Source organism: Cotesia glomerata, linkage group LG2 (assembly GCF_020080835.1).
Source record: "Cotesia glomerata isolate CgM1 linkage group LG2, MPM_Cglom_v2.3, whole genome shotgun sequence".
NCBI classification, from domain to species: domain Eukaryota; kingdom Metazoa; phylum Arthropoda; class Insecta; order Hymenoptera; family Braconidae; genus Cotesia; species Cotesia glomerata.
Genome location: NC_058159.1, coordinates 26,891,242 through 26,907,147, shown reverse-complemented (window position 1 = coordinate 26,907,147; position 15,906 = coordinate 26,891,242). Strand labels below are relative to the sequence as shown.

Genomic DNA, 15,906 nt, shown 5'->3' with positions numbered 1-15,906 from the left:
CTCCAAAATTCCTAGCGCGATCAATTCAAAATTTGAGATTCTTTGTGAGGCTTAAAAAACTGCGTCGAATGCTTCTAACCGCGTAAAAATCGGTTTATTCATTCAAAAGTTATTGCGGTTTAAAAATTCAAAAAATAGTGTCATCAAAGAGCTCAGAAACGTCATTGGTGCAATTTTAATCGCCTAAGTATGGAATTAGCGGGAAGTTGCAGGGATGGCCTTCAGGGTCAACCGTTTTCCTAATTTTTTTTCGATATGGTTGCATTATTTATCAATTTAAGTGAACATTTTGATGAATTTTTTTGTTTTAAAACTAAATATTTGAATTTTATCAACTGAAATAAAATTTTTTTGAAAATTAAAAATTAACATATGAAAAAAATCTTTTTTTTTTCTTGATTTATTTATAGAGTCGCATTAACTACATTGCCATGAGCGATTATGGTACATTACAAAATAGATATTTTAAGTATTATATGTTAATGGCGATAGAGTTTTACATTATAATTTATTGAAAATTTCTAGTAACTTTAGTTGGTTTAGTATTTTGTTTATTTAGTCGATATTGTTTAAACTTTCTGCACAGAAAAAAATGTTTTTGAATGAACACAGTAAAAAATTTTGCGTCATTGCGTCGAATAACTTGGTGTTAAAAATATTTGTGTTAAATATTTAACATAAAAATTTTTAACACAAAATTTTTTGACGCAATGACGAAAAATTTTTTTACTGTGAAGTATATAATTTTGAAGAACTTGACATTCTCGATTTGAATAGAAAAATTTTTGATTTAAGGAAATTTTTCTTGATCTAGGAAATTTTACTTGATTCAAGAATTTTTCTTCTTGAACTCATTCAAAATTATATTCTTGGTTCAAGAATTTTTCTCTTGAATCAAGTTATTGTTTTTTTCAGTGTGCTGGGTCCATTTGAACTTTGGTGTGTGGGCATTTGGATACACTGAAAAAAAAAAATTAACTTGATTCGAGAGGAAAGTTCTTGAACCAAGAAAGTAATTTTGAAGAGCACTGATAGAAGGATTTTTTAATAATAGTTTAAAATATTTGTTAATATTTAACAAATCATTTATTAGAGAACACTTTTTAGTCCTTAACAAATATTTCTTAGTATTTAAAAAGGTTTATTAATATTTAATAAATGAATATCAGATTTATTAAATACAAACAAATCATTTTAAATACTAAGAAATATTTGTTTAATACTAAATAGTGGTCTCTAATAAATGATTTGTTAACTATTAACAAATATTTTTTAATACAAATAAATCCTTCTATCAGTGAGGATAATTGTCTTGAATTAAGACAAAAAATTCTTGAATTTACCAAAATTTTCTTAAATCAAGAAAAAATTTATTAGCTCAAGAATTTTTCTATTTAAATCAAGAAGATCAAGTTCTTCAAAATTATATACTTGATTCAAGAATATTTTTTTTCTGTGTATGATTTCAGTGTTCGATTGTAATGTCAGCATCGCATTTGGAACACTTGTTTTTTGCACTTAGTATTAGGATATGGCTATGTATGAGATTTGAATAACTTAATGTTTCAAAAAAAATAAAGGAGTACAAATCTCAAACTAGTAATATGCATCTAACACCAATAATCACAATCAATCACTCACTACTGCTCACAAGCTTATTCTTATTCTCATAACAAATATAATAAATAAATAAATTCTCATATAACATATAATTATTAAGGATCCGCGACCAAAGGTGAGCGCATGCGTCTCTAAAAATCCTCCCATCTCGCAGACTCCGCCCTGAACATTTCTCTTTTCTCCCGGATCACCCTCTTCGATTCCTTGAACAATTTAAACTACCACCAAATATCCACAAAACTATTTTTCTTCTTCCCCATAACTTAAAAATATTCCAATTGAATTCGCCTAAAAAACAGACCATAACTTAAGCCAAATCCAAAAATATTTTATAATCTCTAATTCAAGACCCCGATTGTCTGTCTTAGCTTATATTACTTAACAATAAATCCCCTATAAACATACGGCACGATCCAAAAAAATAAAGTAGCTCAGAGCTAAACCAAAATCCTGATAAATTTACGGATTCCAATCTTTGTATGTTTCATCACCTACAATAACACCTCCAATCGAATGTCTTCTCTACAGAAGAGCATATATATATATATATATCCAATTCCAGTTCTTATATTATTTTATTATATTCCAAACACTAATATAAAATATATAATATTTCTCTCAATCATTTCTTCTTGTATTTTTATTTGAATATTAAAATTTTTTTCCTCATCCAATACTCATATAGCTTTTGGCTCTTGTCTTCGCAGCCGCGGCATCCGTATAATAAATGATACGAATTCATATGCATAAATATCAAATACAGTTGTATATTTACGACGGTCGTCGTTCGAAGATCCTCGCGGCGTGTCACGGTCTGCGTTTCTCACATTATAGTCACGATTTAACTTGAGCCAGACAAGGACAAGTGTAGTATAGTGTGCTATAGTGTGGTATAGTTATTATATATGTATATATATTGGAATACGAAATACGGAATGAGAGTAACAAACGGCAAGGTCGTCAGGACACAGCACAGAAGGAGTAGCCTTCGTATATATCCATATAAAAGCATAAAGATATTAAGTGAGACGACGATAAAAAAATAAAAATATATAATATAATATAAATATATAAAAATAAAGAAAAGAAGGTTGTTGATGATGATGAGGGGGCAGCATCGCGTTACACAGAGACCAGAGACGGGGACGGGAGACACGATGAATTTATAGAGGAGAAATTAGGAGGTTTATAGAAGCTGTGCGCGGTAGCCAAACCGTAGATCATCATTAGAGGCCCAACTGGGCTGCCACGTTTCTTTTCACTCTTTCGCCTCACCTTCACACCGTTTTCTTGCTCACCTATACGCCGAGCTATGCACAATATACACTAATATGCCGAAGCCTAGGGCTGTTTATAAGGTAATATACGCGCCCGTTTCAATACCGAGTCTTCCTCAGAAATATATACACATGTGTTATTAAGAACCCAACAAGGGACAGGGGACTGTGCTAGTTCGTTTATACACGTCGACAAAATGACGGGTAACTAAACGTTTCACATATTGGAGGCGATATAATAGAACAGAATCCAGCTAATTTTTAAGTTTGCCTTATACGGTTCTCGAAGCCCAGGAATAACTTTATGAGTCGTATGTTACTTTTTTGACGGTTAATTTTTCGTGTAATATGGAGACTTTTTGAGGGAAGAATAGTATTTATTGTGATGATGAAAAATTTATAACCAGGATATTGCAATATCCTAAAAAAAAAATATATGAGGAGCTGATTTTCAAAAGGATATCTTTTTATTTTTTAGTTTTTTTCGATACAAGTAAAAAACTGTTTACTTTAAACTATAAATTTTTTTATCAATTTTTTTTTATTCTCATGCATAATGCTCGTGGTGATAAAAGCGTAATTTAATTTTTATGAAAAAACTTTATAATTCTCAGTGTTGTTATTGGTTGAATTTAGAAAAAGTGCCCTTTTGATCCGAATTTATAAAAAAGTACCCTTTTGATCCGAAGTGAAAAAAAAGTACCCTTTTGATCCAAAGTGATAAAAAAAAAGTACCTTTTTGATCCTAAGTAATAAAAAAGGTGTTTTTGGCTTACTTGACAGAATAATCATCGAATAATATTGTTTTATTAAAAACAAACAAAAATAATTCAACAAATTTTTCATTTTTGGAAATTATTAAATTATTAAATATATCATTTAATAACGATAAATACTTAGTAAGTTGAGTTGATACTGATTGTGGCCTAGTCCGTGTTTTTTTTCTTACTCCACTGTTAATTAATGACACATTTGCCTTGTTCATTTTTATAAAGCAAATTTTTAAATTCTTAGTTTTGATTTAACTTTTATCAGCGTCAATTAAATTATCACAAAATAAATTAAGTCGTATTCATAAGAAGAAAGTTACAATAAGTAAACATCACAATATAAATTCAAACTGAAGTGCAGTTGTGAAGAAGTGGGAAGCAGAGGTCGCATAAATCTAGTATTAAAAGTAGCCGTAAGTGGCGCTTGTGAGGCGTGCGGGAATAGAAATTCGAATTTTTGAATTTTTATTTTAAAAAATTAATATCAATGGTAAAGCGATTAATATTAATATTAATTTTGATAATTTGTAATCTTAAATTAAAATCAAAACATAAATAACATTCTAATAATAGTAAATATATAAATAAAATTTGTATAATTTAATAATAATAATAATAATAATAATAAATTTTGAATTATTTATTAAATTTTACAAAAAGATCTCCTTTTGATCCAAAACGTAAATTTTATTATTTTTTTTATACTGAAAAAATTTGAATTCATAAAATTTGATGAAACATATCAATAGAGTTCGGGATTTTGCACCCGATTATTAAAAAAAAAAAATTTGATCATTTATCAAAAGATACCCTTTTGAAACTCAGCTCCTCATATATAATAGATTTTTGGGTTTTCTTTAAAAAAACTTATGACTCTAACTTCAATTATCAAAAAAAAAAATTAGGAAAACGGTTAACCCTGAAGGCCATCCCTGCAACTTCCCGCCAATTCTATACTTAAACGCTTGAAATTGCACTTATGACGTTTTAGAGCTCTTCGAGCTCAAAAGTTTGATAGAAATTTGATAAAACACTATTTTTTGAATTTTCAAATCGCAATAACTTTTGAATGAATGAACCGATTTTCACGCGGTTGGTGGCATTCAACGCAGTTTTCTAAGCTTCATGAAAAAAATTTAAGTTCATATCGATAGAGCGGAAAACTTCGGAGTAATTCCGAAAAAAACACTTTTTTCCCTTTTCTTTCGTCAACGATAACTCACGAACGAATCAACCGATTTTGATCGGACTGGCAGCGATCGACGTAGTTTTTTTTATGTTAAGAGCTGATTAGTTTTTGAAATTGATCGGTAAAGCCGTTTAAAAGTAATTCCAAAAAAACCACTTTTGAAAAAGTTTTTTTTGTAGTTTCTTTGCGATTTCTCAAAATATACCGGTCCGAATCGTTCCAAAGTATATATAAAATCTAAGTTTGGTCAAGCCCTTTCGAATGGCACCAACCACGATCAAATCGGTCAAGCCGATGAAAACTCGATTTTCGTAAAACGGGGTGAAAACAATAACTTCCCGATTTTTGAAAATCTTCGATTTTCTGAGCGGGAAGTTGAAAATGAGCTAGTGAATTTTTTTCTTTCTACCACGGAAGAAAAAAATTTTTTTGTGATAATGATAGTAGGGTAGAAGTACCGATTTTTGCCATCTTAGGACCATTTTTGGCCACTTGAAATTTTAATGAATTTGTAAAAAATTTAACTATTCAAGTAGAATTCTTATGGAATTTATGAATTACTACGAATTGGAATTATAGTTTTGGGCTTGTAGATATATTTATACAATAATTTGAAAATAAAGTGGCCAAAAAAGGTACACTGGCCACAAACGGTACTTTTACCCTATGTGCTGATATTTAATTTGGAATTTGGTTTATTAGAAAAAATTTCGCTTGCAACTTTTTCGTATCTTCAATATTTGAGCAGGAATTCAAAAGTTATAGGGGAAAAATTTTGGTTTAAATGAGTTTTACGAATGATAGTATTGAAAAGCTCCGACAGGTGGCGCATGGCCGCTGAATTTTCTCAATAGAAGAGAGTTAAATCTGGTGTTGAGTATTTTAAAATAAAATTTCTTTTTTGATTCCTTTCAGAAGCTTATTTGAAATTGATTTTCAATTTCATCACAACTACTAAACCAATTTTTGTTTAATAAAGCGCATGAATTGACGTATTAATTAAAAAAAAATTTTCAATTTTCTTAGCGTGAAGTTAAAAATGATATATTATTTTATTATTTTCATATTTGCTATCAGAGAATTTTTTCATAAAAGGTTAGAGTATAGTTGCTGTCAAGTTAGTTTCATTTAAAAAAATATTAGAAACAAATTTTGAATAACTGAGAGATGCAAATAATGATACAGTTTTTTCCGTGTAAAATGAAAACTTTTGGGATAACAGATTAGAGCCCTATAAAAACCAGCAGAGGTCACTAGTTTAAATGTCTGAGCGTATGTGTACGCTTTAGTAGTTCTTAGAGGACGTAAGCGCTGTTCAATAGGGCAGCAAATAGATTAGATTACTGGTCTCATAAAAGTAAGCAGGATAAAGCTATTGTTGGAGTGTTTTTTACAACTTTGAGGGCTGGAAGATTTGAAGATGCTTACAGAGGGAAAAGTCGAGAGTGTGACGCGATACAGATGCAAATCGGGATTGGAAAACAGGTTGAGTAGGAGAAAACAAAGTGTGTACCTGGGCATCGGGGTGTACCACGGGCCAGAGGCGGAAACAGTTAAAGCTCGTGGTGGTAGCAAACACCATCAGTACTAAGCCACAAATCCAGGCTTAACCCGGAGCTTATGAATTAAATTGGTTAAACCTAGCGTTAAACTGGGATCTCTGTGAACAGTCAGGAGATGCAGCCGAGAACCCAGTTGAAAAATAGTTTAAACATCTTTATGTTATCAACTTGCTTCTACTCATTTTTATTCTCCTCTATTTTTATCATTATCGTCATCATAAGAGACAGTACTGAAATACGTCCTCGTTACGTCAACTTTTGCGTCCACGGTTTTTTCCGCTTTTGAGTAGCATAAACAAAACGCGGATTTTATCAAAATTATTTCATCGTAAAATCAATAATCACTTGGTTAGATTTTCAGTCGACTAAGTTTTAATTGGAGATAAATAATTGACCAATTTATTTTTTTACGTTAATTATTAAAAATTATTTGTTAAATATGCAGAATTTTTAATTTAAAGATAAAGTACATATTTTTATTTTTTATGAAATTTCAATAAAAGTAAGTAATAAATATAAGAGTTTTTTGGGTTAAAAGACAGTTTAACCGTTGAACACTAATCAATTTCACTGAAAGTAAGTGCAAATAATTATTTCTTTTACAATTAGTGAAAAATTTTTACTGAAAATCTTTTCTTTTTTTTTTTTAAATTTACTCAATAATTTTTTGTTTTTTTTTTTTTTTTTTTTCAGAAAATTATTCATTTGACTGTTAATAATGATGAAATTATCATTAATAGGTTTATCAATTTTACTTTGCATATCGACAATCAATGCTTATGTTTGTCAGGCGAGGGAGAAGGGACCGACTATAAGTAGTAAGTTGAATAATAATAAAAAAAATTAGTAATTTTTCTAATAATTATATTGTGAAGTATTTTCGTAATTTTTAATATCTTTTATTAATTGCAGTGTTTTCCGACGAAAGCTGTTTTTTGCCTTAAGACAAAATGTGATATAGGCTACTATCGAAAAACTAGTCCTAGATAAGATAATATAATCGTAAGAATTTTTTCTCTGCAATAAACATCTCTCAAATTCAATAAAAATTTTTTTACTCAATTAATTTTCTTTTCCCGAGTAGCGTCTAGAAACTTTAAATTTATTTCCATATTTATACAAGGACTGTACTCAATTTAATTTAGATGTTTATTTAACGATTAAGAATAATTTTTTTTTTCTTTTCAAATCAGCTAACTGCGAAAAAGCATTACTTTGCGCGAACAATCAGTTGAACAATTACACTGTAAGCAAGCGCAAAAAAATTATTTCTGTTATACAAATTATGCTCTCTCATTTTGTGAGAAAAAATCAGACAAAAATTGCAAGTTTTCGAAGTTAATAGCTTAAAAGTTTGATTTTTTTATTCTTTAAAAAAAAAACAATTAAATAAAAAATAATGTTGAAACTACTGATAGTAATTTTATCAATCTTACTCTCCATATGGAAAATTAATGCTGCTAATTGTTATGCGGAGCACGGGCCTGTGAGTTAAATAATAATATTAATATATTGCAAAGCTTTTTAATGCTTTAGAATTAATTATGAAATATTATTCAATTATAATTATTAATTATTAAATACTCATACCAATAAATTATTATTCAGTATTAATTATGAAGGATTTTTATTAATTACAGTGCGTATACGATAATGTATGTTGTAAAGGATTGAATTGTCAAGGTCCGGCAGGCGCTAGATCGTGCAGGTGGTAGCAAGAAAAAATATAAAATGGAAACATTTTTATTCCTTCAATAAATATTTCTGAAATTCGATCAATAAATATTTTTACGCCATTAATCTTTTTTCCTTGAGAGACATCAAAAAATTATATATTTTTTTATGATACTCGCGATGCATGATAAATGATAAGTAAATAAAATTATACCAATCATGAAGTGCAGTTGTGAAATTCATTTAGTTTAATTCAGATATTTTTTGAGCAAATTATTTGCTTGAAAAACAGGACTGTCGACCAAATGAACAAATATTTTAACCTTCAGCTTAATCACGGTCATATTAATTATCGAAAAAGTTTTATCTTGAGTGATCATTCAGTTGAACAATTACACAGTAAAATCATTTTTGTCACAAACATTACACTTTCTTATTCTCGCAAGACTGGTTGCTTATAATCAGCCCGAAAAATTCAGACAGAAATTTAAAGTTTTGAAAGTTATAATCCTAAAGTGCAATTTTTTTTTATAAAATGTTACTATTAAAATGTATAAAATTTTTATCGATTTTACTCTTCATGAGTGTGATTAAAAATAATTGTAACCCGACTAAATATCCTGTAAGTTTTCAATTATTATAAATTATCATAATATTAAAATTAATTGTTGTAGACAGTGATAAAAAAATTATCTTAATTCAAGAAAAAAAATTTTTAACCAAGTAAAATTTATTTAATCCACGAAACATTTATTCAAAAATTTTTCTTGTTGATTTAAGACAATGAAACTTATTAATATGATTCTCTCTAAAATAAAATTAGTGAAATTTTACTACACGGAAAAAAAAATATTGTTAAAATGACTATCCAACGTATCCTCAAATGACGTTTCCTTAAAATAACAATCCGGATTTCTGATTTAAGGATTCATTTGTTTGACTTAAAAGCATACAGTCAACGCTCTCTGTATTTGACTCGCCCGTACAGGACCATTCTCTGTATTTGACTCGTCCTTATCCATAAGAGCTGTGTAAAATCGTCAAATACAGAGGAAGAATGTGGTCAAATACAGAGAGCGTCGACTGTACAGAGAATAGTTCTTGTAAATATATGTAGTTTCATCAAAATAGGCAACTGTTTCGTTAACGTGAGGATCTGTATAGTTAAATTAACTAAATGTAACGCTAAAATAATGATATAGATCGTCATTTTGATGACCCGCTGTATAGCTGAATTGGCTATACAGCGTATATCTCTAAAAAAAATGACTATACGACGTATAGTCAGAATAACGATGCGTATCCTTATTCTGACGATATTTTTTTCTCCGTGAAAATGACACTGAAACTTCACTAATTTTTGCAGTTGAATCCAAAGAACTTAAAATCAGTGAAAATTCACTAAATAATTCAGTGAAAAAAGAAAACACTAATTAATCAGTGAAAATAAAATTCACTAATTAACAAATGAAAATATATTTCACTAATTTATAAATAAAAACAAAAGTCACTAATTCATTTGTAAAAGTAATATTCACTAATTTAATAATGACATTACTGGTCACTAATTGATAACATGTTGATTAAAAAATTTTTTTCTTGAATCAAGTTATTTTTTTTTATCAGTGTCGAATTATTTTAACAAGAGTAGTTCTAGCTTTCAATTATTTTAATTTTAATTATAAAAATTGCTAGACAGAGAGAAAAAAAATTTCGTCAAAAAATCAATCAATTGAATAAATCATTTCAACAAATTATTTTCTTGGTAATAATTTTTTTTCTTTCAGTGTATAACTAACATATAATTTATAACTTAAAATTTTCATTAATCACAGTACAGTAGCTCTAAAGAATGTTGTTCTAGGAACTGTATGATCTTTTCTACTGGTGAGATGTGTAAGTGACGTGGCCCAGCTTCTAAAGATTTTCTGTCTTCAATAAAAAAATCTCAAACTCAATTAAAAATTTTTTAATATAAAATCTTCACCAATTATGACTTATAGTAATAATAATAATCATAATCACTCTGAAAAATCTTTCCACCCCAAAACGAGCGTGCCGAAAGGCCAAAAAGAGGGTAGCAATAAAAAACTATGAGCCATTATTGAAAAAAATTACATATCGATAAAAAGAAACGTGGACCTAAACAAACGACTTACTCGTCCATCATCGGGCTGGGTAAACACTGCTGTCTGAGAGTAAACAGTCGGAAAATAGTATCAAACTGATCTATAACTAAATTACACGGTCTTGTCATTCTTCGCGTGTGTATCTGACATAATACACACATGAGATAAAAAGAAAAATATCGATCGCCAACCTCTATTCATATTTGTTTATTGTTATTCACATTTAATTTTAGTTACAGTTCCAGTCGTAGTCATAGTTATATTTTTTTTATTTTGCCGTGTATAGCGAGGTGTACTGAAATTTGTTAAGCGAGAAGGCAGTGTAGTGTACCTCAGCAGCTATATAAACACGTCAGCGCTTGCTTTGTTCAGGTTTTGGATATGCCCGTACCTATTGTCCCGATCGTTTGTACTGAAACGACTACTGTACCGGTTCATAGTCACCTCCATACACATATATAATATATAATATTATATCTCTTACTTTTCATCCCTGTCGGATGACACCGACGACCATATCTCCATACAATTTGACAAATAGACTGTACAAAAAAATTTCATTTCCGGATATATGAATTTCATGACACACATCTTATTCTCAAGACGTCATTTTTTGAATGAAAAATTGATAGTAAATTTTATAAAATAAAATAAAAAGTATTTATTTATTTATAAGACTTGCTTCGGGGTGAATTTATCTCTAAGGGTGAGAAAACGTTTATCTTTTACCACCCGCTGGGATCTCACGCTCAACGAGGGCAATTGATTGAGTTTTTTATAGGAATAATGCCAGCTAAAAAAAAGTTATTAGATTTTTTATGCAATTGAAGACTTTTCTAGACTCGGCGATAAAGAAGATCCTGAATTTGTCTATTGAGCAGCAGATGAGTGCTTCAGGATTCTTGTCCAGTAGAAAGTAGAGAGTAGAGACGTTAATCCGCATCCTTTCGAGCGTGTTTAAGCTACTGGGTGCCCATTATAAATGTCAAGGACCTGCGTTAGATTTCAGGACATTACTATGCACTACTCGTAAGGATAAGCTTCTGAAAAGGGAGCCCGAATTGGTAAAAGTGCTTTTGTTCTTGAAACCCATTTTCAATGTGCGCAGTCCGGTTTCTTTTTCTTAAATAAAATCTTCCGAATTGATGCGGACAAGCACAAAAGACCGTGGGCATAAGTAGATATTTACCTTTTAGATTTAGATTGTCGAGATTGTCATACAAGTGTACTGAAAGCTCTTTTTCAAAAGTCAAAGTCATCAAACAGATTAATTGTTTATGCAATTAAACAACGAGTTTAGATATCTCTTTTTTGAGGATCAAGGAAAGAATTGACACTGACTTTTTCAAGCTAGTTCCTGCAAGGACATTACAAGCAATAAGAAGCCCGATGATGATGATTGATGATGCTTCGACATGAAAGAAAGTTGTATCGGTGACTGGAAGCCAAAGACAGCCGAGTATTGGCTATTGGCATTCACCTGTCAACCCGGATGAGAACAGAGTGTAACAGGTCCATGGAGAAAATTTAATGGTGGTAATTTTTATCGTTTTTTTTTAATCGTTATTATGTTACAATCGCATGAATTGAAATTTTATTATGGGGACTGTTATAATTACAGCTGATAATATTTACGATCAAGATAGTAATAGTTACCTTCACAATAGTAATAGTTAAAACTGAAGTTAACAATTCACTAAGCCTGCACAGAAAAAAAAAACTTCTTGCACCAAGAAAATTTTAAGAAAGACAAAAGTTATTTTGGAGCGAGAAGAAATTTTCTTGGCTCGAGAAACTTTGACTTTACTCAAGAAATTTTCAATCTTCCTTAAGGGGGATAGCCACTGTGAGGATCGTAAAAATAGGTGATTTTCGGGAATTTTTTTGACTGGGATAATAAAGGAATTTGGGGATCGGGTTTTTTTTGTTTTATAAAGTATACATTAAAGAATATTCTCCTAAATTTTTATTAAAAAATATCATATTGTTACAAAGTTATTAGCATTTTTGTGGAGGACCGAAAAAATTTCCCCCACCCTGATGGGAACTCTAACTCAAAAACGGATTATTTAAAACGAATAAACGAAACAGCGTTATAATATGCATGCATGTGGTTATCGTTGCACGTAGGGGGTTTTGAAAATTTGGATTAAAAAAAAAAATGGCATATTAAAAATTTTTTCGTTTTTTTTTCTCATTTTTTGGATTCAAACAGCCCTAAAAAATCTTAAAAATCAAAATTTCCAAAATCCCCTATGTGCAACGATAGCTACTGAATAGACGAATACGGGGAAAAAAAAAGTTGCAAATCGGTTCATATTTATACAAATTACAGTTTGTACCAGTTCAAAAACAGTAGTTTCGAGAAAATCGCGTTTTTGTCGGAGCGCCGCGCGTGCAATGGTCATTTAACACACTGTTACAAAAATAACTATAACTTGAAAAATATTCGGAATTTTCATATAAAACTCTAGATACATATTTTTGAATGTATAAACTTTGATTTAATGGAAAACTTTTTTTTTTTTTTTTTTTTTTTTTTTTTTTTTTTTTTCAAATTTCACAGTAGCTATCCCCCTTAATATTTTCTTGGGCCAAGAAAATTTACCCTCTAGTCAAGAATTTTTTTTTCAGTGTGGCATTTGTCAATAATTTAATCAATCAAAACATTATTTTGATAATAACAACCTTCACTAACTGACAACTCCAGTCTTTAAAGTAAGTTAAGAAGTTAACCATAAAATAGGTTTAATAAAAGAGTTTGAAATGAAAAAAATTGAAATATTAAAAAACAATAATTAAAAATAGGATTTGAGTTTTTAAGAACACGAGATTAACTAGAATTATTATCACCGTTAAGATAAATATTATTATTGTGATGGTAAATATTGTCTGCTGTCATTATGCCAGGAACCACAATATAATTTTAGTTAATAGTATTCTAAGATACGGCAATAATTATTAAGTCGGAGCGAAAAAAAAATTTTTTTCTTTTTTGTTTGAGGATAAAATTTGCAGCTTGTAAAAAAACAAAATTTTTGTTTGGGTATTTTGCTTATAAATACATGTTTAACGTGCATATAATGCACGAATTATTGGTTTATAATCTATATATTAGGCGTTGATATTGAATGAAGATAAAACTGGTAATAAGTAGTTTTGATCTAGTCTTTTATGTACCCTTTAGAGTTAAATAAAATACAATGAATGCTGAATGCATGTCCACGTGGACCGATATGTATATGTAAATCTGTTATGTCGAGAATGAGTCGATCTGAAGATCAACCGCTCTTAAGCGACGGAAGTGATCGCAAGAGTTGATGTCAAGTCTTGTGGATTTGACGAGGCGTATAGAAACGCGCCTTTTAACCATTTGACACCATCAAATCGCTCCAATCTTTATTATATATACCATCACGGTGCTCCGTGTATGCTGTATCCATATAGTATTTATGGTAGATCGTATCTTCAAGATGTGGATACAAAAAAATAGTTTCATTCAGGATTTTTTTGAATTAATTTTTTAATCTTTTGAATTTAGGAATTCAATTATTATTTTTTTAGAATGAAGATTGGTTTTGCTTTTGTCGAAAGTATGTGATGCATTTTAGATTTGGTGAAGATATTTTAAGTGTTTTTGGAAGTAATGGAACATATGGACAAAATTATCAATAATCAAATTCCTGAAACCCAAAAACGTTTTGAACATTTCTTAGATTCTTAAAGATTTGAAACTTATTTTCCACTTTTTAGTTTAATTTTCTACAAAATAAAGCTTTAATTTATTCAAACTACAATTTATCATTGCCAAAAAAATTTTTATTCCTTATCAAAAGCCACTGAGTCATTTAATTATCCAAAGACCTCACCCTTATCTCTCTTAAATTTTCCAAAAACCCATCTTATCCAAATATACTATAATCATAATTAAATAATGATTTTCACTTTCTAGTCTGGCTCTTCCTACTTCATGAGTCTGCCAAAAGCTAGATAAGCCTGCAAAGCTCCAAAAAGTCATGTAAAGACCAAATCGAGACCAAAGTTTCCACGGGTGGTCATTCAACACAACAATAAAATATATATATATATATACATATAAAACGGCATTGTTGCATGGCACACGTTTATAAGGCTTTTTGCGGGAGTGCTCGCAAAGATTAGCCCTCTCCCGACGGAATTAAAGGTCCCTAATATTTCACCCTCGCTGCAGATATGACAATGCGTATCCTTCTACCCGCCACACTCACACACACTGAATGATAACATATATATTTCCAGAACTGGATTTCCTGTATCGAAACAGGAGAAAAGAAGCAAAACTAATGGGCCCTCGATCCTCGACTCTTCTTCCTCTAGGGCTTCTGCCAATAACCCTAGGGAATTCTTTGGCGACTCCCCATCAACATCTACCCAGTTAATCACCGGCAAACGAGTCGTTTATTGCCATGAATTCAATACATCCACACATGGCTCATGGTTATCCTTATTACTATTGCATTACGGCTTGCTGGTGGAGACTGGAGCAATCGCCCTTCTATCTTTTGATATTTTTCTTAAACTTGCGTGCTAATAGAATCGACAGATTTTAATCTGTTTTCCCCTGCGGTTACTCGTTATTCGAGAAACGCCGGTTATTTCGATATACACTATAAAACGATACACGACAAATTTGTCGGAGCTCTCACGCAAACATTACGCCGTAAATCTTTTTCTCAAAAAGGAATGTAAAAAAATATGGATTTTTTATTTGATATATTTATATCGAACAGTAGACTTTTATGTTTAAATTTTTAAAAAATATTTATTTTTAATTTTGATTTATACGGATAAAATTAAACAAGTGCAGTCGAGATTAAACGGTACATATTTTTGTTACGAAAAAAAAAAATGTGTTTTGTGAGTTAAGGCCTAATATACGTCCGGTTCTCACGGAGAAAGGTTACGTATTTCGGACAATGACTCCAGAGCCTCACATTCATACATTTATATACCTTACATAAACAATTTATAGGCGAGTAGAGGGTGAATAATGGAATTGAATAGGCCCGTGATATCTGTCCCACCCTCTGGAACTTCTTAAATGCATCAAAGCTCGCATCACTGGTAGTCATTCAATTAATTTATATTTCCTGTCGGGTTTGCCACTATACCGCCGTCAAATATTATATAATATATAAATATAATAACACCATATCAATACAAATACTGTCATAAGTTTAAATTATAAACTATTATGAAATCTGTTCTTTTATGGGACACCTGTTTACTTTTTTTTCAGGAAAATTTATAGACGTAAATACTAAAGTCTTTTACATAAATTTGAATATCAATTTTTTTTTTTTTTTTTTTTGATAATTCGAAAATCTTGCGAAGTTAAATAGAATTTTTTGATTGATTAATGAGTTATTTAATTTTATTGAAAAAAAATATAAATAAAATTTTCAATTAAAGAAAGTTCTGTCTTTTAAATATCAGCTAATTTTTTAAAAATACACACTAAGAAAAAAAATACTTTTATTAAAAAAATTTTCTTAATAATTTATGTTCTTGAAAATTTCAAGAATAAATGTTCTTAGCTCAAGAAATTGTTAAATTGATTGAAATAATTTTTACTTAATTTAAATAAAGCTATTCTTTTGTTCATCTATTATCCAAAGATAAATATTGATGTTCTCTTCAGAAATT

At 29.8% G+C, this 15,906-nt stretch overlaps 1 protein-coding gene and 1 long non-coding RNA gene across 2 annotated transcripts in view; one reads left to right on the top strand and one right to left on the bottom strand.

The window, feature by feature from the left end:
* The window catches only part of LOC123259706 (homeobox protein OTX2-like), a 62,755-nt gene that overhangs the window by 27,898 nt on the left and 18,951 nt on the right, over positions 1 to 15,906 (bottom strand). The window lies entirely within an intron of this gene.
* Positions 7,651 to 8,194, top strand: LOC123259709. Its single transcript, XR_006508303.1, has 2 exons — positions 7,651 to 7,904; positions 8,059 to 8,194. It is a non-coding gene; the product is annotated as an uncharacterized LOC123259709 (long non-coding RNA).